Genomic DNA, 25814 nt, shown 5'->3' on the forward strand with positions numbered 1-25814 from the left:
CGGACAGGTGAGCTTTTGCCTTATCTTGCTGTGGCCCAGGGCTCCCCACCACTTCCCAGTCATCTCCTCATTGTGCTCATCCCCAGCCTCATTCCCAGCTTTCTGATTCACCCTTATATTTTTTCTTCTTCCACTAGACATGAGCTCTTTGAGAACAGGGACTGTATTATTAGCTTGTATTTGTATCCTCAGGGTTTAGGCCAGTTTTTTTCCACATAATAAGTGCTTAATAAATATTCACTCTATCTATCTATCTGTCTATGTATCTGTCTATCTATCTATCTATCTATCTATCTATCTATCTATCTATCTATCTATCTATCTATCTATCTATCTATCTAATCTATCTATCTATCTATCTATCCATCCATCTATCTATCTATCTATCTATCTATCTATCCATTCATTAATCTATCCATCTATCCATTTATCCATCTATCTATCCATCCATCTAGATAGGTATCCATCTATCCATTTATCCATCTACCCAACCATCTATCTATCCATTGTTATGTTTAAAATCTATCCATCCATCCATCCATCTAGCTAGCTAAGTATCCATCCATCCATCCATGAATCCATCCATCTATCCATCTACCCATTCATCTAGCTAGCTATCCACCTATCTACTTTGTTATCTGGTTTCTAAGCCTTTCGCAGAATAGAAGTAGCACATTAATAGTAGGGGAAGTGGTCAGCTTTAGATAGTGTGAGAGCAGGGAGCCAGAGACAGAAAAGAGATAGAAGAACCATGAAGAAAATAAAACAAACACAAGAATTCAAAAACCCCAGGAGCCTGGGATTTTTTAATGGAGGGGAAACCATCCCTCCCACTTCTGGGGTCGTTGAAGGCATCATCACTGCATCAGAAGTTTGGTCATTGATGACCATCATAGTGATCGTGGGTCTTCAGGACAAACTTAAGTTAAATTCCTTATACTCAGGGTTTCGGGGGTTGGTGAATAGATTTCAGGGGGTACATGAACTTGGATGGGAAATATACAGCTTTATCTCAATATAATTGGTGTCATTTTATGTGTTTCATGCATTTAAAAACATTCTCCTGAGAAAGGGTCTGTAAACTTCACCGGAATGCCAAAGGTGTCCATGATCCAAATGGGGTTAAGAGCCCTGCCCTACCCTGCCCTTTTCTAATAGCTCACTGGGATGTGGAAGTGGCCCTGACTTCTCCAAGGCCATGAGAATTTACACCTTATTCTATAATCCAGTATTATTGGTCTCCTTGCTGTTCTACAAACAGGGCACTCCATCTCACTGGTTGTTTCCCTTGTCTAAAGGCATTTTGTAAATAGCAAGGCTGACAACTTGGCACAGCTCTGCCTCACTTATATCTAATTCACAAGCAAGTCAAGACATCACCTTTGTGATGCTATTAATTGGTTCTCTTTGAGAAGGAAGGATGAACAACAATCTCCTTATCTAGAACTCTCTCCCACCTCATGTTTCCTGGTTGGACTGGTTTCTCTCAAGTCTCAGCAAAAGGTTTAGCTTTTGTAAGAAGTCTTCCCTGGTCCTCTCTAATTTTAATACCTTCCTTCTAAGACAATTCCCAGTTCATCCTGTATATTTCTTGTTTGCATGTTTTCTCTCCATTAGACTTAGAGCTCCTTGAGAGCAGACTGTTTTTTGTCTCTCTTTGTACCTTCAGTGCTTAGCATACTGCCTGGCACATAATAAATTATTGCTTATTAATAAATTAGTAAATCCTTATTGACTTCACAAAACTGGACCCACTTTGACAAGTGCAGAGAGACTAATTGTCCAAAGTTAGCCACTAGAAAATGGTGTTCAGAAGCTATGGTAACTCTTGAAATTATTCACTAAGGCATGGTACGTTGTCATCCAAATAGGAGGGAGTAATGTAATCAAGGAGCTTTTGATGTATCTAGGTATCTATGGCTTCAAAAGTCAGGGAAGTGTGGGATCTATTTTTAGAAAGATTGCCACTCAAAATGGTGACCATTTAGTGCTGACAGAACAGTACAGATTCAGAGCTAGAAGGGACACCAAGGTTCTTTTAGTCCAACTTCCTAGTTTTGCAAATGAGGAAACTGAGGCCCCAGAAGTGTAGTGATTTGTCTAAGGTGACATGGGAGACCTTAGTAAGTATCAGAGATGGAATTCCAAGTGATGTCCTTGCATTTGTGAGCCAATTCTCTCTCCACTGCCCCTATGCTGTCCTTCCAAAAGCTTCAGTTATTTAGTGAATGTATTTACAGTGGAAGAGCTCATTTTCTAGTGGGGTTAAACAAGAAAAAACGGCCTGGGATTTGGGAGAAGCAGAGTCCATAGCTCCGAAGTGGGATCCTGGATGAAGGGGGTCAGGTGGGATTGATCACTAGTGGCTGTTTCCCTACTGGAGAAAGGATGACTTGAACCAGGTTTTAGAGTAGGTGGGTATAGGTTTGGGCAGGCAGTTTCCCCAACAAGGGTCATCTTTAGGAATAAAGTTGTTCCTCAGTAGCCTGAACTATTGACTAGGGAGGACATATCTTCCAGTAGGTTGTAGATGGTGTAAGGAAAGGAAATCTCACAGCTGCAATTCGTGAGGGAGAGGGCAAGGAAACCTCATTTCTCATCACCCTTCATTTGCACACATTTATTTGCAAATGTGTGACCCAGAAGGCAACGCCCTGCCCTTAGATGGCTGGAGTCAGTGCAGAGGAACAGAATGTCAGTGCCTGCAGTGGGGGGACCACCCTGTCTATGTCTGCAGCACAGGATCATGCCACCCATGCCTGCAGCATAGCCCCATCTGCCACACCCCGCCCCCTTCAGGAAACACTTACAAAGTACATGACCCATCCAATGCCCAGCAGGTGAGGGCAGGATTTACTCATGTGACTGTTGGGAAAGGAGAGAAAAAAATAGCTGTTCTGGGCAGTCAGCCATCACCTTCATTACCTGAGAAGGTCTACACGGACAGACCCCATGTACTATCTCCCCCTCCTCCTCCCATACCTTGCCAGACAGCACCCCCTCTTCAAGCCACAACTGTCTGAGTTCCCCTTCCCTGTCTGCTTCTGATGTTGCCCAAAGCTGGTAAGATGAGGTCAGTGAGACCTCAGACCACTCTGAGGAGGGCCAGGGAGAGCAAAACACTGTGCCAAAAGCAGCCCTTGGAAGGTAGCCAGCAACTTTCTTCTCCTTTGTACCTTGCTTCCCTCAGAATGCCAGGCCAGACCAAGAGTTGGGCTAGCTCTGGGGGAGGTGACCTTGGCAGGAAAAAGCATGGCATCCAGCAGACAATCAGTTAACCAGCATTTATGAAAGCACTTGTCCTGTGGCAGGCACCATGCTAAATGTTGGGGATACAAAAAAAGGCAAAAACATGGTTTCTGTCCCCAGTGAGCTCACATCTATAGAGTGATCCCCCTTAGCACTGGGGGGAAGGGCAGGGGAAAGGGCAACGTGGAAAGGCTTCCTACAGAAGGTAGGATTCCAGCTGATTCTTGAAGGAAGCTTCAGAGGTCGAGGGGAGTGTGGGGCATTCCAGGCAAAGGAGCATGCAGGGAAAAGACACAGAGACAGAGATGGAGTGCTGGGTTGGTGGAAGAGCCAAAAGTCTAGTGTTGCTGGACCATAAAAAGGAAGAAGACAAGAAAGGTAGGAAGGGGCCAGGTGGTAAAGAGCTTTACATGCCAAGCAGGGAACTATTTCATCTAGAAGGTGATAGGGAGTCATGGGAGCTTATGGAAAGTAAGAAAGTACAAGACTCATAAACAGATTAAACATGGGGGAGGCTGCAACACTGAGGAGATAGGATGACACTGAAGTTGTCAGCTCAGGTGACTTAGAGGGTGGTGGTACCTCTGACAGTCATAGGGAACTAGAGAAGAAGGGGGTTAGCCTGGTTTGGTTGGTGGAACCATTGGAGTCAAGGACTGTTGATATAACAAAGTTGGAGGGTTCTGTGCCTCCCCTGATTTGTCCATTTTTAAACATCAGTGACTTTTTAATATCTTTCTTAAAATTATTTTGGGGTATTTGCTCTGCCCAATATTTTTATCAATGGAAAAGTAGATATGTGTCTTATGGCCACCTCTGTACACATGACAAGAATCTTTTAGGAAAGCACTGGATGGGTTGGATAACAGAGTCAGGAATTGAAAAGCTCTCAACAGGTTAGAACAAGGAGTGACATCTAAGAAGATGAAAAGGAGTGGAGACGGTGGTCATGTCCTACACTAAAACCCCAAGTATTGACTGAATAAGTACAAGTGAGGATAGATGTGGTCACATAGCAGGTCACAAGAAAAGTTTGTTGAGGGGGGCTGGTGAACTTTGAGATTTGTATGAATCACTGGCAAAACACGAAAGCTACCTCAGGTCTTAGCACTCCCAAATCAAGACTAGCTACTATGTTATCTTATCAGAGCTGCCCCAACTTCTTGCCCTTACTGACCAAAGGCCTGTGCCTAGGAGATAGCTGGGACAAGAAACAGGAAATAAACCCTTCAATCCTGTAACTGATCCTATGAAAATAATAAAAATTTGGTTGTTGTTGTTCAGTCAAATCTGATCCTTCCCATTTAGGGCCTTCTTGGCAGAGATACTGGAGTGGTTTGCCATTTCCTTCTCCAGCTCCTTTTACAGAGAAGAAAACTGAGGCAAACAAGGTTAAGTGACTTGCCCAGGGTCATATAGCTAGTAAGTATCTGAAGCTGGATTTATTATGCAGGAGGATGAGTCTTCCTGACACCAAGCTCAGACCTCTATCCACTGGCCACTTAGTTGCCCCAAGAGCAGGAGTAATTAAATGCAACTTACTTGAGGAGAGAGTCTAAGACAGGACTTTTTCCACTTGCAACCTCTTTTTGACCTAGAAATGTATATGTGACCCCAGGTATATAGTTCTATAAAATAGGTATACAAATCAAACATTTACTGCCAAATTTTTCATGACCCCCGCATTCAGTTATGTGACCCCACATCAGGTTGTGACCCACAGTTTAAGAAACCTTGGTGTAGGATATTTCCCCTTCTATGTTAAGAGGGATCCAGGACTTCCCCCCGCCCAAGCCTACTGCTGCTGAGAAGGAGCAGAGTGAGACCAGGTTGGGGATGGGTTCAGCCAGGCCATGGCTTACCAGTCTGGAAAAGGGAATGGCAAACCAGTCCAGTATCTTTGGGGAGGAAACCCCAAATAGGGTCATGAAAAGTCAGATATGAGTGAAAAATGACTGAACTGAATGTCTGCTGATGAAGTACTCTCTCAAAATATAAATGTTAACACATTTTCTTTTTATTTTCTTTCTTTTTTTTTTTCAGGGTAATGAGGGTTAAGTTACTTGCCCAGGGTCACACAGCTAGTGTCAAGTGTCTGAGGCAGATTTGAACTCAGGTCCTCCTGAATCCAGGGCCGGTGCACCACCTAGCTGCCCCCAACACATTTTCAAAATTACATTACCTTTCCAACTCATCATTTTAAAGTCTTTTGCTTTCTTAATTTTGGACAAAGCCCCAATCATGCCACTCTAATTATGGCTCTGGGCTGAAAGAAAAAACAAACAGAGATAGGACAGTTTACAATTTGGCTGTGAAAACCCAATGGCTAAAGGCAGATCCATGCCCACCAGGAGGGCCAAAGGAACCTATCTGTGTCCGGCGGCACTCTGCACTATTTTTGGCTCAGTCAAGGAAGAGGAAGAGAGAAAGCAAAGAAAGCTTTCTTTCACAGAACCTTCCAGAGAAATTCAAGAGTCATTCTGGGAAAAGGAACCCACCCATTGTTAAACTCCCAGCCTTCCTTTAAGGGAAATTGGGCCAGAATGCTGCATACACTCAGTTATTAGTAGGTATTCATGAGGTGTTTCACCCCACTTTTATGTGATGAGAAACTGAAGGGCTGTCCCTCACATCTTTCATAGGGGAAGAATAGAAAGCTACCTTTTATCATATTTGAGAATAGGGAATAATGTGAGAAAAGTCTGTTGTCTTTGAGCACACAGTCAACTACACTGACGAATGGGATTTAGTTTGTGCTTCCAGAGCTTAGAGAGAACCTCATCTAACTCCCTGACTTTGCAGATGAGGAAATATAGGGACAGGGAGGTTAATGGACAATGACTTCCCCAATGTCACACAGTAGGACTCAAACCCAGGTTCTTTGATCTCTTCCTACCATACCAGAATATTCTCTTACCTTACTAGACATTCACAACAACCCTTTGAGGTAGGTAATGAAAAGTATTCATGTGACCATTTTAAAGGCAAGTTAATGGAGACTTCAAAAAGTTAAGGCACTTTGTCCAAAGTCACAGAGCTTGTTAGATGGAACCAGGATTCGAATCTAGATCTCTCAGCTTTGGGCCAAGGGTACTGGGTCCTGTTTAGTAATAAGTCATTTAAAAATTTCCTTTCTCCTTCTTATTTGAAAAAAAAAAAACCCAACAACATTCCCTTACCTCCTCCTCATCTTTTCTCCCTTTAAATGTTTGTTCCTGTAACAGGGGAAATAAGTAAGAGATTAAGGAAATGAGCCAGGCTTGGAACATGTCATGTTATGAGAGGCTGTGTGCCAGGGTGGACAGGAAGCCGACCTTGAAGAAAAGACCTGAGTTCAAGTCGGGCCTCTGACACACAACGGCTGTATGACCCTGGGCAAATCATTTACTCTCTCACTTCTCAAGGCAAATCTCCAAGATGATAAATGGCAGAGAAGGTGTCAGCCTGCATTGATTGAGGGAGTTGTTTCTTACGTTCATCTACCATGATTTATTTACCTATTTCTCAATGGATTTCTAGTTCTTTGCTACTACAGAAAGTGTTATTATGAATATTTTTTTTGCACATGTAGGTCTTTTCCATGGGGGAGGGGAGGTGCTGGAGGCAGTTCATACTGGCTCTCGAGAGCCAATTACTAAATTTTCAGCATGGTATGGGCATTTACACTGCAAAAATCAGCAAGCCCTACACATCAGGGCTTAATTTATTGTTTTGTTGATTATCTAGATTTAAGAAAGCAATGGAGATGACTGATAATGCAGATTAAATTTAAAAGTATGTCACCCTGTTTGAGACCCAACTGGTAACCATTTACCAGCACACCCCTGGCCCTTTTCCTCATTCCTGGATCTCTTTGGGCTGTATGCTGATGGGACCCCTCCCCCCTCCCCCCTCCCAGGCCAGTCACTCAGCCTTTCAATGCTCTAAGCTGTCTCTCTCAGATTGCAGAGAAAATGCTGATCTCTATTGGGTGGAGGGAGGTCTCCTTAACCAGTGAAGTCACCAGTCCACTCATCATGACAGAAAACTTCCAGTCAACAATCCCTTTCTCTGCCCTTAGCGTGGCCCCAACTGGATATTTTGGCCAGTAATCTCAGTAACAATTTTTAGGAAAATGAGCAAAGAGAACTCAGGGCTATCAGGCAGTTGATAGATAGCCTGCCCTTTCTTGGGGAACTGAGGCAGCATCAGTGGCATGAGCCTCCAGGTACCCAAGCCATGGTCTGATGAACTGGAAATGCTCCCTAGAGAGTCAATTCCCCAGTGCCTTCTTTGTGACCCATTGATTAGCAATCAAACAAGCATTGATCAAGTACCTACTGTGTGTCGGGCACTATGCTAAGTGCTGGTGATACAAAAAAAAAAAAAAAAGCAAAAATAGTTCTTGGCCTCAAAGAAACTATTCTAATTGGGAAAGATAGCATCAGAACATGGGATATAATGGATAAGACCAGTCCTTGCTGCCTAATGGGAAAAGCATTAATCTTGAAGGTCAGACGTCATTGCTGTTTTGTCAATTTAGTGTGTTCGACTCCTTGTGACCTCACTTGGGCTTTTCTTGGAAGAGATGCTGGAGTAGTTTGTCATTTCCTTCTCCAGCTCATTTTACCAGTGAAGAAACTGAGGCACACGGAGTTGAGTGAGAAGACATGGGTTCAAATCTTGACCTGGTCACTTGTTACTTAAGTGAATCGGTCATGTAGTTTTGCCTCTCTGAACTACAGTTATCTCATCTTTAAAATGCTGATTACATAATACTTTTGATACCCATCTCACAGCACAGTTGCAAGTCAAAAACCTTATCAACTTTGAATGCAAGTTATCATTACTGCTCCCTGTGTGACCTTGGGCAAGTCAACCTCTCTAAGATTCAGTTTCCTTGCTTTTAAAATGGAGACAACAATATCTGTTCTATTAGATAGATGTGGTCTCTACACGAGGCTTTCTCCCTTTTGAAGTTACTTTGTATCCAAGCTTTGTATTTACTTTTTAGTCTATATGTTATATGTGGACCCACTAGTATGTAAGTTTCTTGAAGGCAGGGGCTTTTTTTTGTTTGTTTCTTTTTGTATTTAGTGAGTCTTTGATACACATTTGTTGAATACTATTTATTTCACTGGGGAAAGTACTTTTCAAGCCATAAAGTATCCTATAAATGTGAGTTATTATTATTAACTCTGTGACCTTGGATAAGTTCTTCACCTCGTCTATACAACAAGGGGATTGAACTAGGAAATCTTTTTATCATTAAGTCTTGTGACCCCAAATTATCATGAGACATTTGCTTTATTGTTTATAGGCTAGAAGGGGTTGGGAAGACTGGAGGGACAGATCCCACAGACCTTGAGCTCTCCTGCCTGGATGTTTCGTAGCTGCTGTCAGCTTGGGATCTAGAATCCCTCAAAACCCAGTGTGAGGCCTCCCCTCCCTCAAGTAGGAAAAGGAAGTAGCCCCAATCTCCCTACCCCAATCTGCCCAGCTTCATTCCATATAGCAGGTGACACATGACTGGGGCTACCAGAGTATTTTTTTCTAAGATGGGCACTGTGTCCATTGTAACAACTTGATCTCTTAATGAATGTTCAGTCTGGTTTCCATTGTTGACAACCCCACACTGAACCTATTAGTGTCTGATAATCATAATTAGAAGCTTGAAGAGGCTGTGGGGAAAGAGGGAGGAGGCCTCGCCTGAGGCTTTGGGATGTTTGAGGTGAGGCCCCTCTACATAAAAGGAGGGTCAGATGATCAGGGCAGGGACCAGTGCCTACATTTATTATCTACATAATGAGAGCTGATATTTATATAGTACTTGAAAAATTTTCAGAGTAATTTGCAAAGATAAGGAGGCAGTGGAGACCAAAAGTTCCTGGATGTTCCTTCAGTCCCTCCTTCCATCTGGGAAAAAATTTCCCATCAGTCCCCTTGCCCATAAGAGACAAAACAAGTATCATCTCATTTGTTTCTCAGCAAATTTATGAAGTGGGTGCTATAGGTATCATTATAGCCACTTTACAGATGAAGAAACTGAGGCTCAGAAGCAAATCATTTGAATTCTTTGGGCCTCAATTTCTTCATCTGTAAAGTGGGAAGGTTGGACTAGACAGACTCTGAGGTGGCTTCTAACCCTAGAGCTGTGACCCCAAGTGACTTGTCCACAGTCACACAGCTCTGAAATGTCACAGGTAGGATTGAATAGCAGATCGCTTTTGATGCCAGGTCCAGAGATCCTTCTGCTATCTCACAATGCTTCATGTATAGCTGGGAGCAGCTATAAAGACCTTAGAGTCTTAGATCTAAACCTAGAAGGGGGTCTCAGAATCCATCCAGTCACATTACAAATGAAGAAACTGAGGCTCAGGGAGTTTAAGGGACTGTTCCAGGGTCACATGGAGGTAAGCAAGGCTTGACCTTCCATCTGGTATTCTTCCCTCTACTTCATGGTGTCTTCTTCATGAGCCAAGTGTAGGAATAAAAGTTATGTTTTTTTAAAGGGTCTACTCTTTCCCCTTATTCCTCTCCATAGCTCCCTATTAGAATCACTTTTGAATAGGTCCAATCCTTGGGGGGTGGTGGAGGCTCAGTGTCAGGTCTGAAGGCAGACTGAGGACCAAGGAGCTTGGGAGAATATGATCCTGGTACCAGAGCCCATGCCCAGGGCTGGTACTGGGCAAAGCTATTAGGTAAAAGCATCTTTCTTTGGATCCCTCTCTTCTTTCCCAGCTGCCCCTCCCCACAGATGTTGGTGTCTCCACCAATGTACCCTCATCCCCTGATCCCCCAGGAACCAATCTTGCTCAGGTAATTAACCCTTACTGGGGTGCTACCCAATAGGGGTTAAAGATGTTACCCCTCTCAGGGACAAGAGGAATGGCTCCCTAAGTGTAGAATTCCAAGGACTAAGATAGAGGAAAGAAGGAGGCATTCCCAGAGTCCTTCAAATCATACCATAGCTGCTGACCAAGGAAAAAGTGGAGGATGAGGGATGAGACCTGGGATTTCTGATGTGATGCTTTGGTCACGTGCCCTGGGAGCTGTGTTGCTGGAGGGACCATTGAAATACATGTTGTTCAGGGAAGGCCTTGGCTCTACTCACCTAAGTGACTTTGGGTAAGTCACTCCCTTTCTCTTTACCTCAGGTTCCTCATTCATAAAATGAGGGGATTGGACTACATAGCAGCTAAGAACCTTTCCATCTCTGATGCCTATAGACTTCATCTTCAGAAGGGGCTATGCTTGTAGCTCAGGGGTGGGCACTTGGTTTGGGTTTGGGAGAGTATGGTGGATGGTGCTGTGAACCCTAGAGTCTGCTACTGGATTTCCCTGGGAAGTTCTGGGATCCACACTGGAGGCTGGCTTGGTGAGGGCTTGTGGGGGGAGCTGGAGGGGGACTAAAATCAATCCATCATCAGCCCATACTCCTACGAGCAGCTATTGTGCAGGACATGTGACCCCAGGCTACCGGACACATTCTCAGACATCAACACAGCTTCAAGAACTAGCAAACTGCATTCTGTGGACTGGCATGTGCCCAAGCCTTATATGACTAAGCATATACACAGGGCAAGTGTTTCATGTTTTATGAGAACAACTCTCCTGTGTTTTGGGCTCATCTGGCAGAACCAGTGTGGGTACCATTCTCCCCATTACTCAGATGACAACACCAAGGCCCAGGGAGGGCAGAATTGTTGACTACAGAGTATAGGGGCTCAAGTGGAGACCAGAATTCTGAGCTTCTGAAAGACCAGCCTTTGGAAGGAAGCTCTATGACCCCAGTAACCAAGCACTATTACTGAGGAATAGCACTAATCAGGGCTGATGGTAGAAGGCAGAGCTGTCCTGGTGATACCAGTGAACTGAGAGGCTGAAGGAAGCTTGGTCCACCCTCTAATTCTGTCCAATCAACATGGATCCCCACCCCTCCTCATTTGAGGTTAAGTCTATCCCAAGGGGCTAAGATCCTGATGCAGGAATGAACTTAAAAAAAAATTCATTTGATCATTTTTTTTCAATCAAACTGGTTTCCTTTGTGCTTCTATGGGTTTTTTCGATGCATTTAAAAACATTGTTCTGAGAAGGGGTCCATAGGACTTCCTTTTCATAGCAAAGGGGACCACGATACGGAAAAGGTAAAGAATCTCTGGTCAAGTGTCTCCATCCACAATATCTTTCTTCATGTCCCAAAGCCATCATGGCTGAAAGACTTGAGGCTGGAATGTCTAGACATGGGCTCCCAGCCCAGAGCCCAAGACTAGGAACAAGACCAAGATCCAAAGCTCCAAGAGCTAGCTTCCCTGAAGCTAGACCTTGGGGTGGGATTCCCTGAGGTATAGGGGTGGGAGGTTTCTGGGGATTGGCCTATGTAGCATCACTGGCTCATAACTTTAGAGTTAGCAGGGTCCAGAGAGATTATCTGGTCTAATCCCCTTATTGTACAGATGAGGAAACTGAGGCTCAGAGAGTTCACAATGATAGATCACAAGTAGAAGACACCACACCTCTGTCCTCAAATTCAGCTGCTTCCCATTATTTATTCCCATTTCCCATTAGCAGTGGATGAGGTTCGAGCTCTGGAAAAAGGGCCCTGCTACGTCCAACTTCTTCTGAAAGGACTATATAATGGTATATGATAAAAAATGATGAAAGGAATGGATTCAGAAAAACCTAAGAAGATTTGTATGAACTGATGAACAATCACAGGAGACAAAACCACAGAGCAATTTATACCATAAAACAACGCTATAAAGAAATCCAACTTTGAAAGTCTAAAGAATTCTGATCAAATCCCAGCCGCAAGGATGAAGCCTGCTACCCCCCTTCTGATAAAGAAGGGATGGACTTGGGATACAAAGAGATACACAGATTTTTGGACAAGGCCAATGGGGGAATTTGTTTTGTTTGGCTATGTATATGTTAACAGGGTTTTGTTCTTTCATTTCAATTGGGGATTGGGCAGGATGTAGAGAAAATAAATGCTTGGTAATTGAAAAAATTAATAAAATAAAAGGAGAGGGTAGTAATCCCTGATGGACCTGGGGCCATGAGGTTAGGTTTCTGAGCGTTAGATTGACTGAGGTAAAGAAGCACAGAAAACGGTTTCTTTTCTTTTCTTTTTTGCAGGGCAGTGGGGGTTAAGTGACTTGCCCAGGGTCACACGGGTAATAAGTGTCAAGTGTCTGAGGCTGGATTTGAACTCAGGTCCTCCTGAATCCAGGGCTGGTGCTTTATCCACTGCGCCACCTAGCTGCCCTGAATGGTTTCTTTTAAAAGACAAGAGAAGCTTCTCAGAAAGACTCCTTACTAGGCTGGGGCTTGGATTGAGGGGGAGGAGCATGGGGATGTATTTTTTGACTGAAGCAACTGTTCTCAGTGTCAGATATTTGGGCTGTGCAGGTCAGCTAGTCCAATCTCCTTATTTTACAGATGAGGAAATTAAAGCCCAGAAAGAAGCCCAAAGTCACTAATAAGAAAGCCAGGAATGTACCTGGACCTCTGACTCCAAAGCCAGTTCTCTTTCCTGTGCTCGTTGCTGAGCTACAGAAGGGCTACAATCACTATCAGTGGAGAGACCAATGAAATTCCAGCTGTTTCAAGTAGTGGAGTGCTATTTTTTTTTTTTTTTTAGTGAGGCAATGGGGGTTAAGTGACTTGCCCAGGGTCACACAGCTAGTAAGTGTTAAATGTCTGAGGCTGGATTTGAACTCAGGTACTCCTGACTCCAGGGCCAGTGCTCTATCCACTGTGCCATCTAGCTGCCCCCTATTTTTCTTATATTCGTAGAGACAGTGGAATAGAGTGACAAGAGTGCCTGAACTCAGTGTCAGGATACCTGGGTTTGAGTTCTGGCTCAAGGTCTGATAACTTTGAGACCTTTGGTCCCCCTGGGCCCCAGTTCCCTCATCTAATAAAAATATTTGCATTGTAGATAGAAAGCTCGACTTGGAGTCAGGAAGACCTGGGTTCAAATCCCATCTGAAATACTTACTAGATGTGTGACCATGGATAAATAACTTTTTTGAGCTTCAATAGTTTCATTGGCAAAATGTGGATCATAATAATTATTTTAATAATAATCATACCCATAAGTTCATACCTCATAGGATTTTTTTGAGGCCTAAGTGAGATTGTGAATTTAATGTTGCTTGGTAAAACATAAAGCACTCTATAAATGCCAACTATCATCATTAATATTATTACTCATCTCAATATCATTATAGGATGATATATTTGGAGCTAGGCTTGAGTATCTGATTTGATTATATGTTTCTGGGGGCAAACTCAAACCTACAGGGATGAAATCAGAGGGAGGCCAATTTGGTTCAATATAAGGAAGGGTCTAATTTGTAAGAACAGCTGGGGGGAGCTGTAGTGCATAGAGCACCAGGCCTGGAGTCTGGAAGACTTATTTTTGGGAGTTCAAATCTATCCTCAGACACTTACTAGCTGTGTGACCCTGGGCAAGTCACTTCACCTTGTTTGCCTCAGTTTCCTCATCTGTCAGACGAGCTGGAGAAGGAAATGACAAACCACTCTAGTATCTCTGCCAAGAAAACCCCAAACGGGGTCACGAAGAGTCAGACTTGACTGAAATGACTGAACAACAAATTGGTGGGGAAGTCTTTATGTTATGACAAGTGATAGAGTCAGGAAGAGCTAGGTTCAAATTCTGCCCCTGGTATGTACTGGTTATGTGACTGTGAGGGTCACTTAACTCAGTTTCTTGAACAATTCTCTAAGACTAATTGGGAGACAACCGGCCGGGCTGCATTGGTAAAGGGGGTTTCCTTACCTGGGAGTTCTCTCTAGCAATGAAATCACAGTTTAATCCCTCTCCCCTATCCCTGTCATGGAAGCTGAGAGTTGCAAGGGACTTCAGAGGTGACCTAATCCCATTGGCATCTGACCAAGAATCCCCGCTATGATCTATCCCTGCTTTGTCCCAGTCAAAATGTCTCCATGGTTGGCCACACATGGATTCCTCTTCGGTGTCTGTGACTTTGAATGAGTTGTTCCTCTCCACCCCGTGCCTGGAATACTCACTTTCCTCCTTTCTTTGGGCTCTTTCTTATAGCCCCTCACTCCCTCAAGGCTCAGCTAAGTGTCACCTCCTTCCCAGATTCCCTGGTTTACACAATCTACCCTCAAATCCTGAAATGACTGTTTTCCTACCACCACCACATCTCTTGAATTCTTCTCTTACTCATAGGGCTGCCCCTTCATCACCACCCACCTGATCTGCTGCAGCGACTTGCAACCCTCCCTCCTCTCATTGGCTCTCCCCAAAGCGCAAGTCTGTCACCTCCATCTCAAACTCCATCTGTCATTTCCTATTCAATAAACACTAGTGATTCTCTATTACTTTCAGGATCACCTGTTAACTTCCCTTTGGGGAAGTTAGGCAGCTAGGTGATGCAGTGGATAGAGTACTGGGCTTGAAGTCAGGAAGGCTTATCTTCCTGTGTTCAAATCTGGTCTCAGAGACACTAGCTGTGTGATTCTGGGGTAGTCACTTCACCCTGTTTGCCTCAGGTTCTTCTACTGTAAAAAGGGCTGGAGAAGGAAATGTCAAACCACTCTAATATCTCTGCCGAGAAAACCCCAAATGGGGTCATGAAGAGTCAGACACGACTGAAATGACTGAACAACAAAAAATGTATTTTGCACATCCCAATATAGGTATATGCCATGTCCCTTAAGGACAGGGACAAGGTCAGTCATCTGGCATTTATTAAGCACCTACTGTTTGCCAGGATCAAGAGACAAAAAGGGAACAAAGCACTACTTTCAAGGAGCCCAGAGCCTGATGGGGATGACGACATGCCAACAACTGTGTACAAACAGGATCCTAATCGTTGCTTGTTGGATTGAATTAGGAAGGATTCACTCCAGCCCCCTCATTTAACAGGCAGGAAAATTGTGACTCAGGAGAGATGAAGATTTGCCTAAGGTCATACTGCTTATAAGTAGCAGAGCTAGAATAACAAAGAACATTGTAAATACACACTAGACTCACAAAATCACAGCATATGGGGGCTGCTGGGTTATACCCAGTGGACAGAACACCCGAATTTGAATTTTGCTTTAGGTACTAGCTGTGTGAACCTGAAAAAGTCACTTAACCACACGTGTAAAATGGGAACAACTTTAGCATCTACCTCCCAGAGTTGTTGGGATGGAATGAGATAACATCTTTAAAGCACTTTGCAAACATTAACTATCTCTTCCTATTCTTTTGAGGACCAAATGTATACAAAGTGATTTACAAATCTTAAAATGCCACCTAGTACAACCCTCCCACCCCCCCACCCCGCCCCCATCCTATAGAAGGGACCCTTGGAAAGAAGGAGGTCAAGGCACTTGATCAAGGTCACACAGGGAGTGGTAGAGCAGGGACTAATTCCCAGGTCTCTTCATTGCTAGTCTGGTGTTCTGGATGCTGCACTGGCCGTTGTGTCTATTAATAAATAACATTCTATGGATTGGCTAATGTTTTTAATTGGCCAAAGTCTTCCTTCAAGTCCACTCTGTGCCAGGAAGCACACTGTTCTTAGGCTTTTAACCTGAACACAATCTAAGGATGGAGCTGCTGGGTGGTTTCTAGGACAATGAGTACCTTGGAGTCCTTGGGGAGCCCTTCAGAAACACACACAAACAGCCGTGTCCTATTCCCGGAAACTGCCCTGCTTGGGACTCCCAAGACCCAGCTGCTGCTCTCCCTGCTGGGCGCCCACAATTTGAATGTGCTTTAAATATTCAAACACATTGACCACTCTCCAGCTCCAGGTTCCTTCCCCAATAAGAAGGCTCCCACCTCCTCTGGGTCTGCTTGGGTCATCTTAACCTAGGAAAGTGAGGTCTCCTCTGAGGGTCAGCACTACAAAGGAAACGCCCAGAGGTCGATGGCCTGAGCCAGACCAGCCAAACACCCGGAAACCTCCCGACAAAAACCTTCCCCCACAATTCCAGCCCAGTGCAGCCCCATGCAGCAGGCTGGATGCTACCAGCTCCCTTTGTTGTTTTAAATTAATTAGTGAATTTTATAAGCGTTTAATATCTTCCCCTTCCGCTGCTTCCTCCCCAAATTGGAAAATTAAAAACAAAAAGAAAAGAAAACCCTCATAGCACAAATGCATAATCCAGCAAAACAAATGTCCACGTTGGCCATGTTCAAAAATGTATGTTTCATTCTGCCTTTCAAATCTATTACCTCTCTGCTTGGAGAGGAACACCACCCACAGCTAAATCGAATGTCAGAGCTGGGAAGGATCCTGGAACACAGACTTCTAGGGCTGTCAGGTACCTAAGAACACAGAAAGGCTGAATTGGGAGTAACCTTAGAACAAATGAGAAGTATCAGGGCTGGGAGGAGCTTTAGAACACAGAATGTCAGGACTAGAAGAAGCCCTAGAACATAGAAAATCAGGGCTGGGAGGACCCTTAGAACCTAGAAATCCAAGGCTAAGAGGAGTTACTGGTTTGGTTTTTTTTTGTGTTGTTGGGGTTTTTGTTTGTTTGTTTGTTTTTGGAGGGGAAATAGGGGTTAAGTGACTTGCCCAGGGTCAAACAGCTAGTAAGTGTCAAGTGTCTGAGGCCGGATTTGAACTCAGGTCCTCCTGAATCCAGGGCTAGTGCTTTATCCATTGCTCCACCTAGCTGCCCCAGGATAAAGTATTTTTAATACTAAGGGCTCTTTTCATTACCAGTTACAGAGGAGCATGTTCTACATTTAACCTTACATTAGAATCGAGCTCCATTCACAAATCAATTAATCATGGGTATACAAGTACATATAATGAATAATGGGTAGACAAGTTGGTTCTCACAACTCTTGTCCCATATCCTATAGGTGAGACTCTGGTTATGACTTGTTAAAAGTTCACAGGCTGGGGCAGCTAGATGGCGCAGTGGTAAAGCACCAGCCCTGGATTCAGGAGTACCTGAGTTCAAGTCCGGCCTCAGACACTTGAGACTTACTAGCTGTGTGACCCTGGGCAAGTCACTTAACCCTCATTGCCCTGCAAAAAAAAAAAAAAAAAGTTCACAGGCTGGCAATCCTAGCAGCCATATCTTCTGATTCAGTACAAACACTCTATTATATCCCATATTTGGGGTGTGTTCTGGGATTGCTTGTTTTTGTACAGTTGTAGAGTATGAATGTATTCCTCTTTAAGAGAACTGCTTCTCCTCTGTCCATTGTTTTTTCTTCTTTCAGATCTCTGAAGCCAGTCTTCATATATGGAACTGTGATATGATATTCTGTTATGCACATTGAGACTATTGAAAGGAAAAAGAATTCTGAAGCCTGACTAAAAGTTTAATCTACTTACAACAATGTGCCAAGTTAATTATCCAAATTTCTACTTGTGTCAGTCTTTCTCATCTCCCTCTCTGAATTTTCATTGATTTCCATTTTGAACACCGACAAAAATATAATAAAATACTCAGGTGAAAGATGATTTCTTTAAGGGCTAATAATAGGTTACAAAGAAAGAAATTTAGACTGGATATAAGGGGGAAAAAAACCTTGCTAATCATTAGACTTATACACAGACAAATAGACCACAAATAAATCCACAAATAAATGAAAGATTCATCTTCCTGAGTTCAAATCTTGCCTCAGACATTTACTAGCTGTGTGACTCTAGGCAATTCACGTCTTCCTGTTTGCCTCAGTTTCCTCGTCTGCAAAATGAGCTGAAAAAGGAAATGGCGAACCATTCCAATGTCTTTGCCAAGAAAACCCCAAACTGGGTCATAAAGAGTCAGACATGACTGAAATACAATTGCAGAACAACAGCAATTGGGTTTCAAAGAATCACAGGCTAAACCTGGAGTCAAATGTATATTTAGTTCAGTGTATATAAACTTGATCCAGTTCATACAGGATGTCCTTGGAATTATTGTTTCTGTAGTAGTGAAAAGCTCTGCTGAACCATTAGATCCTCCCTTCTGGTCTCCATCATACTAACATCATGTTGTTGTTGTTGTCTAGTGTTTTAGTCATGTCCAACTCTCCAATTCTGTGCCTAGTCTGGGGCCTAAGGCTCCCGATCTTAAATGTCTCCATCCTGCATCTGGAGGGTTTTGACACAGCTTCAGAATTTAAGGCCATAGGCAAGAGGATGAGAATTGTGACTTCCCAGGGCCATATCTTTGTCCTTCATCCACTGACTACACAGGGGCTTCCAACGCAAAGAATTTGAGCTGGTCACCTCTTGGACCTTGGGAAAACTGCACTTTTCTAGTTTCAACAGGAGAACACTCATTGTTAACTGGCTCTGGTGTGTGTGTGTATGTGTGTGTGTGTGTGTGTGTGTGTGTGTGTGTGTGTGTGTGTGTGTTGGGAAAAGCTCTCCAGACCCTGTGCCCCCTCCCCTTCCTCCCCCTTCACACACACAGAAGCCTGTGAGAGGGGTCCTTTATGCTAAGTCTCATTGTCTGAACTCCCTCACAGCCTGGCTGGGCCTAGCTCCATCACAGTAGGAAAGACTTATCACAATTCTCCGGGCTGGGAATTTGCCCACGTGATCTGCCTCCCTCCTACCCCATCTGTCCCCATGAGTCAGATAACCTGGGGCTATGGCTCACCCCTTACTGTTGGAGAAACCAGCCTTTGTGCCAGCTATGGATAGCTCTCCTTTGATTTTGTTCTGGGAGTGAGGTCAGGGACTCCCAGGGCTGATGACCTGGGATCATGGATTTAGAGCAGGAATACCTTAGAGATCCTCTACTCTGGTTGTCCTCAACCTTTTTTGTGTCCTGGACCCCTTGGGCAACAGCCAACCTATGGACTTCTTCTCACAGAACTGCTTTGTTGCCTATATCCATGAGGAAATGCTAACTTCTGAGGATGGTGAAAATTCATAGACCCATTGAAATCTATTCGCTAATCCCCAAGGTTAAACATTTTTGGTCTATTCTAAACCTCTCATTTTACAGTTGAGATATTTGAGAACTGGTGAGGTTAAGAGGTTTACCCAATGACACATAGGTAGGAAGTGGACTACTGGGGATTTGGACCCAGGTCTCAGGGTTTGGGAAGGCAGATAGAGTGCTGGACCTGGAGTAAGGGAGACTCTTCTTTGTGAGTTCAAATATGGCTTCAGACACTAGCTGTGTGTCCCTGAGCAAGTCACTTAACCCTGGTGGCCTCAGTTGCCTCATCTGTCAAATGAGCTGGAGAAGGAAATGGCAAACTATTCCAGTACCTCTGCCAAGCAAACTCCAAATGGGGTCACAAAGACTCAGACATGACTGAACGATAATCACAACTCAGGAATTGGAACCTTTGTCCCAAAGGTTTACATCACCACTTTTAGGTTTGGGTGACCAGGGAAGGAGTCAAGCTATTGGGTGAGATCCCAGTTCTCATCCTACTTCTCATCACCTGTTGACAAAAGCTCATGCTTCTATAGTATTACACAATTTACAAAGTATTTTCCCCACATCAATTTTTAGGAGCTATAAGTAGTGAAAGTATCATGATTTTTAGATGGGGGCACCTGAGCCAAAGAGAAGGGAAGGGACTTGGCCAAGGTCATATGGCTCACAAATTGAAGTCAGAACTAGATTCCAGCATCCTCCTGGGCCCTTCCAGCTACATTATCAGCCCTTCTGAAAGCTTTCAGTTCTTTGTTTGCCCAAAAGGGGATAGGCTAATGATCACTTCCTCACCGATATCACAGAATTTAATGCTATGAAGCAATAATTGACGAGAAGGCATAAAACACAGAGTGCCCTACAAACGTACCGATGATGACTTGGAGAAACAAAGAAATCTCCTGGCCCTCCCAAATTTTATTGGCATTAATGCCAATAGTTCTTTTGGTGAAAAGTACCAAGACGATGCAGGTGTGTGGCTGGGTGACAAGGAGGAGGATTAGGGAAAAGGGAAAATTCAGTTCAAAACCCTGAGAAGGTTTTGATGGACCAAGGGACCATCCACTTCTGAGTGACCTGAAGGGTTTTGCCCCAAATCAGTACCTAGTATAGAGCTCTACATACAGTAGGACTTGGTAAACATTTGTCTTGTTTCAGTAAAAGACCCTAGAGATGATATAATCTGGCATCTTCCTTTTAGAGGAGAGAAGGAACCTGCCTACAAAGTGGCTTCCCCAAGGTCACAAAGCAAAGCAAAATGCTAGCCCCAAGAAGGTTGGGTGGAGAGTGTTGGAGGGGGGATGTTGTTCTGGAGACAGATAACTGTGGTCTACTGAAAAGGAGGGCAGGTTTGGGGGTCAAAAGGTCCAAGCCTGGGGCAGCTAGGTGGCGCAAGGGGCAGCTAGGTGGCGCAGTGGATAGAGCACCGGCCCTGGAGTCAGGAGGACCCGAGTTCAAAGCTGGCCTCAGACACTTAACACTTACTAGCTGTGTGACCCTGGGCAAGTCACTTAACCCCAATTGCCTCACTAAAAAAAAAAAAAAAAAAAAAAAAGGTCCAAGCCTGAATCCTGGCTCTGATACTGTGTGATACTAGACAAATCACATCCATGCCCCATGCCTCAGTTTCCTCATCTGTAAAATGGGAGCCTATTTCACAGGCTGCTTGTGAGAACATATTGTAAACTTTAATTCACTATAGAAAAGAGTTATTATTATAAGATTGAAAGCTACAAAAGCCCCAAATTTGATGAAAGGAAGAAACTGTGGCCAAGAGAAGGGGAGAGGGAGTATTTAAGGTAGTACACCATGGAGATAGTTTCCACATTCATGTTCTAGGATCTGTGATCCAGAGGTTGAAGGGACCTCAGAGGCCATTTCATCCAACCCCTTATTGCAAAAATGGAGGCCTCTGGGTGATTAAATGACTAACCTGTCAGTCAATACACTTTCTCCCCATAATATTGTCATGCTTTCCTTATGTTTCCAAGTTCTCAAGACCTTCCCACAATCTTGGGGCTGAAAAATAACTTATAGAGTGAGCAGCCAGCCGGCTATCACCAACTATACTGAAGGGAATTTAAAGAAAAGGTCCTTTCTTTGAGAAAAAAATGCTGCAGTCCCATCAGGGCACTGGGTAAATCCTATTAAGGATTACCTGATGAGCTTTGAAGCATCTCAGTTTTGGCCTCTGGGCAGGGGTCGGGGTCATGAGAACAGTGGAGGGCACTGGGCAAAGGCAGAAAGGGCTGGATGCTTCCCTAGCAGCCCTGCTTGGGCACCAACATTGCCCACTGGCAGCTGGGGCCCAACCCTGGGGCACAGGTGCTTGCAAAGCTGTTGCTGAGCAAACCCTAAAGGATTCCCTCTATTCTGTGCCTGCTGAGGTTGGAGGGTGGGGTCTGTGACATTTGTGAGCATGGTCTGGTCAGCTGGGGTGCCACTGCCAAGTGCCCAAGAGCCCACCTCACCAACGCAGGCATCTTGGCAATGCCTTCCATTGCATACACGCCCAGGCTTGTACGATTGCCTTGTACATGGAAAGAGATGACAGGGTTAGGAGCTGGAATGGACCCTTTGAGATGATCTGTTCAAATACCTTAATTTTATGGAGGAAAATGAGTGGCAAAGATGGGAAGGTGGCGTGCTCCAGGGCCAGAGAGGCCACACATACTTAGCACTTAGTGTCAGCCCTGAGAAGGCTGGATGCTCTGATTCTATTCAATTCAATAAACAGTTATTAAGAGCCTGCTCTGCGACAGGCACCGTGCTAAGCACTCTAGATGTTAATAGCTACCATTTACATAGCCCTAGAATAACAGTATCTGCTTCGATGGAATGAGATACTATTTGTCAAAGTGCTTAGCATACAGTAGGACAAAGTTCTGGCACATAGTAGGTGCTTCACAAAAGCTTGTTCTCCCCTCCCTGTTGAGATTTTAAAATCACTAGACAGGTGTTATTTCAGCTGATCTTTGCAGTAGCCCTTTAAGATAGGTGCTCTTATTATCATTGTTGTTTGTCTATTCTCGAAGAGGACCATGGCATCGGGGTGATGTCATGACTTGCAGAGAATTGGATTTAAGTGAGGGAGGGCTGTGTGAGGTCACCAACCTCACTCTCTTCTCCAGAGACATCTGGGTCCAGTGGATGACTGGAGATGGCCCCAGATGTTTAAGGAAATTGGGGTTAAGTGACTTGCCTAGGGTCACACAGCTAACAAATGTCTGAAGTGAGATTTGAACTCAGGTCCTCCCAACTTCAGGGTCAGTGCTCTATCCACTGTGCCCCCTAGCTGCCCCATCTTATTATCATATATATTTTATAGATGAGGAAACAGAGGCAGAGAGGTTAAGGGACTTCGTCATGGGACCACCCAGCTATCAAGTGTCTAAGGCAGGATTTCGACTCAGATCCTCTTAACTCCAAGTCTACAGTAGTGCTCTCTTGCCAGCACATTTGATTTTTTTCAGAACCTCTTGTGAGGAAGAGGGTGGGGATATGGGAATCCCAAGAAGGGGAAGTGATTTGCTTAAGCACCGTCTCCCCCCCATCCTCACCCCGGCTAAGTCAGGGCTGGGGGGGACTTAAGTTTCTTTGGTGTCGTGAGTAGCTAAAAAGAATTTGACTTTACGTCCAGGAGTTACAAACGTATTGCTTCCCCTTTGACAGAAAGCTCAGGGAACCCCCCCCCTCCCCACAATCCTTTGGGAAATGACCACTGGGGAACTTCATTCTGAAAAAAAGGATCAGGGATATTGGAATTTGGATCAGCCTTAGGACTGATGGAGGGACCACTCGAGGAATAATGGGGTTGTCTGGTATTACTAGTGACCCTTAAGAATCAGAAAGCATGGTCCATATGTTATGTAACTCAAGGACGCCTCAAGAATGAAGTTCCCTCTAACACTGGATCTGCAGGGCCAAAGGGACCTTTGCATTTTCCCGTCCTAGCCAGGACCTGCTGGCGCACTGTCCCAGAAGGGAGCCTGGGCTAGAGGGGTCAGCTGTGGCGAGCCCTGGCCAACCTTATCAGCTGGAAGCAGCCGGAGAGGACCTGGGCTAGTCTGAGGTTTGGCCGTTGACAGTTAAAGAATTAACTTTTCTCCCAGCCTGCCCCTGTTCCCTACCTGCCTTTCTCTCTGGCAGCTGCAGCGGGGTTAGGTAGAGGGGGAGAGGGAGGAAATCCTTGAACTTCTGCAGTAAGATATCAGACAAACACAACTGTAAAAAGCAAGAGGGGAGGTCCTGGGGAGGGTTTCTTTCTGCTGATTTCCCTTATAATGGAAAGAACTTTGTTTACTTCGCCCACCCTAAGTCCTTGTTCAGGCTTTTTCATTTTAATCGCCGCCAAGGGGAGGCCCGCCCCCACTGCTCTTCCTGGGACATTTTGGGGAAACCACAGCTATCTCGCCATGCCGCCCCTTGTTATCAGTGGCACTGATGCGATCCTGGATCTCAGACACATGGGTGGCTTCCAACGAGAGTGCCCACACAGCTGGGGACCCACGTTAGGCTGACATGGAAGATCTTCCTGCCTTTCTTTTGTCATATATAGGAAGGACAAGCTTGATAGAACCGAAGGAGAGCCAGGAGTGGATGCCAATCCTGGTTGAGGCACTTGCTCATTAGGTGACCCTAAACGAATTGCATCTAAAATGATGATATTCTGTGATTTAGGGGAAATGGTTTAACCTGATCTCTATGGGCTTCCATGGGCAGCCCATGGGTGGAAAAGTGGATAGAGCACTGGGATAGAGTCAGGAAGAACTGAGTTTAAATCTGATCTCAGATACTTACTATCTGTGTGATCCTGGGCCAATCACTTAACCCCTATTTGCCTCAGTCCCTCATCTGTAAAATGGGGACACAATGGAGAAGAAAATGGCAAATGACTCCAGTATCCTTGCCAAGAAAACCCCATAGACAAAGTCCATGGGGTCACGAAGACTCTGACACGGCTGAACGACTTAACAACAGCAACTATGGGCTGCAAAATGGGGAAAGGGGAGGGGAGGAGGTCCGGGTTAATGATCTCCAAAGTCCCTTACATGATTTGTATTCTGTGAGCCTCTGCATTCTGTGATCTGCAAACATATAATTCTACCACTCCACCTGCCCCTAGTCATCTGCTCTTCTGCTCCCTCCCCTGACCCAGCCTGGCACCAACAAATTCAGAGCCTCTCTTAGGCTCTGAGAGTTATCCATAGTACTCTCCTCCAATCTAGATTCTGAGGAAGTTCAGGACCTATAAGCCTCCCCATATGGGTCCTCCCTTCGCCCACCCATTCTACCCCACCCCATGCCAGGAGCTGGTCGGTCATTTAGGAAGAAGGTGCTCAAAGTCATCAAGTGGAATAATCCTGTATCCTTCCATCCCTCCCCGACCCAACCTCCGTTCTGGAGTTCTCTGAAACAAAACTTAACCCCTAACAAGTAATATATACCACGCCTTACTCTGGAATGACAGAATTTTGGGTAGCCCCAAAGCCGAGGCTGGCAAACATCAGGTGTGCCCAGGTGAGACCCCACCCTTAACCCTCAACTGATGGATAGGGACCTTTCAGCCCTATCCCCTCTAATTCTGGAGGGCACCCCTCCCCAGGCTCCTAGGCTCTTTGGGAGTAAATAGAAGCGATCGAAGAGATTGAGCAGCCCGGAACCAGTACCTGCTAGTAGGCTGGAGGGATCTCTGCTGTGGCATGGAGCAGATAAGACTTCGAAGAGGGAGCTGTCGGCTGATCTGAGTCACTGTGTGTGAGTGAGTGAGTGAGCGGGCACTCTAAGTCACCCTCTTCCCCCTGCAGTCCAGGGCAGGCAGCCAGTGAGAAGGAGAGGGTGGGGTATGTGTTTGAGTGTGTGGTGATGGTGATGCTGGTTGTGGGGTAGCTCCTATTCCTTGGATCTCATTTGTTCTCCAATGAATAGAAAGAAGTGAGTCAGCCAGGAGGGATTTAGCCTGGCTCAGATGCAAATGAAGAAGGGGGCGGGGTGACGGGACTGGAGTAGGGAAGCCTGGTGCCCCAGCAAGGATGCAGAGGGGAGGCTGGGGAACTAAGCTAAGGATGCCTGGGACTCAGTCTGAAAGGCTCAGCGCCCTTTTAGTCACATTCTGCCTCCCTCCAAACCTCAGACAGACCAGATGCTTGGGATGGAGGCTTGGGAGAGAGGCTAAGATGATATCATCATTACTGGGTGGTGCCCAGGCTCGGGCTGGGGGGGGGGGGTGGAGCGGGGAGAGATAATAAGGGAGCAGGTGTCTGGAGGGAGTACGAGGAACATGGGGACCAGGATGGATAAAGAAAAGGAAAGAGTAGAGGCTGATAGATCACTGAATGCAGGACAAGAAGGGACCTCGCAAGGAATCTACTCCAGACCCCGCATTTCACAAGGGACGAAAGTGAGGCGTAAAAAGTTGAAGCAGCTTGTGAGAGCCCTAAGGCTTAGGTCTCCTGACTCCAACTCTTTACTCTTTTTACCATAGCTCCACTTTCTCTGCCTTGGTAGTCAAGCCCCTTCCATGTCAGGAGCTCAGAGAAGCCTGGACACACTGACCTCTTACGCATCAATGCCCAAGGGAAGACAATATCCTAAGGGGATCTAGAGAGTCAGGGTTGAAGCCCCTACTCTGCCCCCTTGGTTCTAGGCTGAATCTGTATGAGTCTCAGCCAGAGAGGGCTCTTTCCTCA

General features: G+C 45.0%; 1 protein-coding gene across 2 annotated transcripts in view; it reads right to left on the reverse strand.

The window, feature by feature from the left end:
• ADGRG1 (adhesion G protein-coupled receptor G1) overlaps positions 1-25814 on the reverse strand; it is a 79620-nt gene that overhangs the window by 34495 nt on the left and 19311 nt on the right. Inside the window, exon 1 of one of the 2 annotated variants that reach the window (XM_043988338.1) lies at positions 24795-24973. The exons of the other annotated variant lie outside the window; for it this stretch is intronic. The gene's annotated coding sequence lies outside the window, so the exon portion shown is untranslated. Of the gene's footprint in view, positions 1-24794; positions 24974-25814 lie in introns of those variants that run through there. 2 annotated transcript variants of the gene reach the window in all.

Source organism: Dromiciops gliroides, chromosome 2, assembly GCF_019393635.1.
Source record: "Dromiciops gliroides isolate mDroGli1 chromosome 2, mDroGli1.pri, whole genome shotgun sequence".
Taxonomy (NCBI): domain Eukaryota; kingdom Metazoa; phylum Chordata; class Mammalia; order Microbiotheria; family Microbiotheriidae; genus Dromiciops; species Dromiciops gliroides.